This window comes from Poecilia formosa, unplaced genomic scaffold (genome assembly GCF_000485575.1).
Source record: "Poecilia formosa unplaced genomic scaffold, Poecilia_formosa-5.1.2 Scaffold205, whole genome shotgun sequence".
Classification (NCBI taxonomy): Eukaryota; Metazoa; Chordata; class Actinopteri; order Cyprinodontiformes; family Poeciliidae; genus Poecilia; species Poecilia formosa.
In genome coordinates this window covers 581,369-585,484 of record NW_006800144.1, presented here as the reverse complement: position 1 = coordinate 585,484, position 4,116 = coordinate 581,369, and positions in this window count along the sequence as shown.

The following is a 4,116-nucleotide window of genomic DNA, read 5'->3' as shown; positions in this document are numbered from 1 at the left end:
AGCACAAACAAGTAACTGTTACCTTTCGTTGTTATAAAAATTCTGTGTATATCAAAAATAAGTTAAAAGAAATCTGACTTTGCAATTTGACACCTTAAAATTAGCCTCTGCCTCTTTAAGAAGCTCCTGCTCTTTCTGACACGCCCCCTTCAGCAGGTCATTGCAACAATGCTTCTTTTTATTGCTGTTTACAACCAGTCTTAGGACGGTTGGACTGAGAAGTAGTTTATATGATGAGCTCAGTAGACTCACAGTTCCACCTGGGGTTTGCTAATTGCTGCTGCCGCTAGTCTGGAGGAGCTGCGTGTGGGAGGAATGTTCTGTGGGGCGGAAGCTCGAGTAAGGACTGGATTTCTCAAACATGTATGAAAGAATCAAAGCAACACTCCAGGTATGTTTTTAATGAAGGAATGACATTATAATATGATGTAAAACTCAGAAAAGTTGATTTTAGATTATACACACCTTTTAACTAATGTCACCGACATATTTATGAGTTTGACATCTGTTTTAAAGGCCTGGCTGAGGGTAACAAATTCAATTGGTGACACAAGCAAAGTTTTGCCATAGCTGCCCATCGCTGCCACATGTCAGGCTTGATCTGGCTCACCTACTCCCAGACTTGTGCGTTCACACCCTTATTATGTTCCCGTTCTCTCTCTCCGATAGCGAGTGCCTCATGTTCTTTTGATCCGTTTGTGCTCTGCTGCTTCTGCCCCGTGATTTGGACACCTCTGCCTGTTTGAATGGCATCCCGTTTGCTGACCTTAGCTTATTAAACAAGCCCTGTGACTTTGAATTCTGTCTGGCTTGTGCATTTAAATCCAGCTGCTTAGTTGACGGTTACAATCGATATTTATTACACAGACAACATAAGTGTTGGTCAGCACAAAAGGCAGTGCAACAGGTTGCCCTTGGGTGAACATTGTTTGTTGTACTTACATCCTGAAACAAATCTATAGGATAACAGGGTATGCAAAGGCAAGCCGGAGCTTTGCCTACCTGCTCTGTGATCCTGGTAAGACACAAGGGAGTCTCCTGCCTGATCAGAATGGAGTGAGTTGTTTCTCTTAAGTTACGATTAACTCCGTTTCAGAACATCTTTAAAGCAATCCTAATCTGTGGAAGCCTGGATTTGACATAAGAATGGAACAGAGGACCTTGACTCAAAGCAGCGCCTTACATGGTCTGGTACTGCAGTCAACCAGGCAGAGTTACAAACATGAGTGAAAACATGAGCAAGGAGAGTCAAAGTGGTGCTTTCAGGAAACAATTTTGCTTTAAAAAACGTCGAGGTTAGAGCAGACGCCACATATATGGAGGCTAAAGGCCTAAATGTGGCTATCCTGAGTTCAAATCCCGTCTTTGGTTGCTTTGCCGCATGTTTATCCCCTCTAGTTGTCAGATTAATGTCAAATAAAGGCCACTACTACCAAAAAAATTATTTAAAAAACAAACAAAACACCACAAGGCATGATTGGATAAGACCTAGGTGGTACGTACCCTTATTATTCAACGGTGAATTATCCTTCCACCGATGCACAACTAGTTCACTGTTAACATTTTCTTGTATGAAGCAACTATGTTTAAACCTTAGTAAATGTAAAAACCTGGAAAAATGAGATACCTGGTCTGAGACAATGAAAGATTTCTTATAAACATTTTTTTTTTTCAAATTGAGCATTTACATTTGAAGCTTGCAAAGTAAGCATCATGATTAATCACTGTGCTAGAATGTGATTAACCAATCGATTAAATGTTATTAAAATTTGTAATAAAAGAAAACAACAACTTAAAACTTTGTGTCCTTTGGAAAATGGGAATACCTTCACAAGGCTTTCTGAGATGTGAGAGAAATATTATGAAGTGTCATTGTAAAAGCAACGCTTAGAGGTAAAAGAAAGGTAAACATTTATAATGACGACTGACGAAGGGGAAATATTTGAAGAAACTAGTATGGCTATAAGAATAAGCAACCCATATGTGTTAAATAACATCGTATCGAGCCACATTCACTAAGGCTCTCTCTGTCTAGCACTCATATATATTGACACCCATCAGGAGGTTTGCTCCACATATGATTCAGACGCGGCACTTTCCCCCCCATGCAGAATAATGATCCAAAGTGTGAAATGACGTTCACACGCTCGCCGTGTGTGTTATTAAGAGGGTGCAAGCCTACAAGTCCATTTTTAGCCTCCCCTTCAAATTCTGTGTGGAGAAACTTTTCTTAGCAACAGTTACTATGCCTACGAGGCTGCCAAAGATTCATCAAAGTCCTGCAGAAGCTCAGGCTATACCCAAGTTGCAAAAAAAAAAAAAAAGAGGCAGCACAGAGATCAAATTGGAGAGAGAGAGATAGAGAGAGAGAGAGAGAGAGAGAGAGCAGCCCAATGTCAACTACAGCTCTACCTGAATCAATAAAAGAGATGAAGTAAACTGTTTCTTCCATTTTGACAAACATAAAGCAGAACGATGTTCCGAGCACCAGCTACGTCCCGATCCGCTAAGAGTGGATTCGGTTTAGAACACTGCGTTCTGTCTACCTGTTTTCATCACGCCAAATTGCCCTATGCAGATAAATTATGACTATGTAATTTAGCGTGTGTGTGTGTGTGTGTGTGTGTGCTAGGGGCTAGTGGGATGGGGAAGAGGGTGTGGTGGTGGGGATGAGCCATATGCTGGGCCATATGGGTCTGCAGGGGCTCTGCTTTGTCTGCCTGGGGGGAAAGTAAACATGAAACACACAACAAAACACAAGTTTACAGAGAGCCAAGTTGCTTCTGCTGATGACACCATTTGATATATCCTCCCTTCACCCAAAGAGGCCAAGAAAGGGTGGGAAGAAACGGCCAGAGGCCAACAACGTAATGTCTCGCAATTACAAACACGCTCTTCAGTGAAGCGCAACACATAAAAGTAAACAATCGCAACAAAAGCCGCACGGCTACGCGCAGCAGCAGTAAACACACACAGAAATTTGCACTCTCAAATTAAATCAGGGCGATACAAATAGCTGCAGAAAGGTTAAGATGAAATCATAATGTAGTCTTTGAATAGGATTAAGTATCACAGAATTAATCATGGCTAGTACTGAATGGGGGCATTGTTCTTCCAGCATGGTGGTCCAGCTGTGCGCTTTACTGACTATCAAAGCTGTAAAATGAAGCTCTGGCCGAGGATTGTTCAACAATGATCGTGTTTTTTTCAAATAATTAAATCCTACTTAATTTAATTTGCATCAGCAATTAGATATTTACTGGCACAACACACACACAACCCCCCCCAGTTAGTGTTACATTTGATGTGGAACAGTAATTTTTGCTACATTTATGAAAGTAATGCTATGTTAAGTATGTGTGACTATTTTTGTAATAAACGCTTTGTTTTATGATGTGGACATGAGGAAAAGTAACCATTGTGACAACTATGGCTAATGATCCAAATGAACAAACAAACAAAACTTTATAATACTTTGGTCATTATGATCTAAGTTTAATTGTGAACAATGAGCCAACAACGTGTGTTGGAAACACTTGGACATGATTTACCTTAAACATACCAAGCACTTCATTGTCTGTTTGCTTGTATTAGTGCTGCTGACTAAAATGAAATTTTCTCCTGACTCATGGCTACCAATTCTTCCTCCAGTATTTTACCTGTTTTTAACCTAATACAATATCTATGGAGTGCATGCTAGTTTTCTGGGAAATTTAATTTCGTGTCAGGTAGGGATGCACCGATTAATCGGCTGGTCGATTTATCAGTTTTTTGTCGTGTTTGTATTTCCTTCTAGTTCATGTAAAGCACTTTGAACTGCCTTGTTGCTGAAAATGTGCTGCATAGATAAAATTACCTTACCTTACCAGTAATGCTGTATTTTTTTTGCGACTTTCATGTCTTTGACGTGAAATGTGCATAATATTTCTGCACTCAGACAAAGTAAATCCGGATGTAAGCAACGGCTAAAAATGATAAACATGAATATTATGAACTTACAGCCCATGAACATCAGAATCCCACCACTCTTGGCTTTGACAACAAATCCAAAAAGACTTCTCTACACGCTTTGCAGTCAATACTCCACAAAAGGCTATTTCTATTAGTTGCATTTTC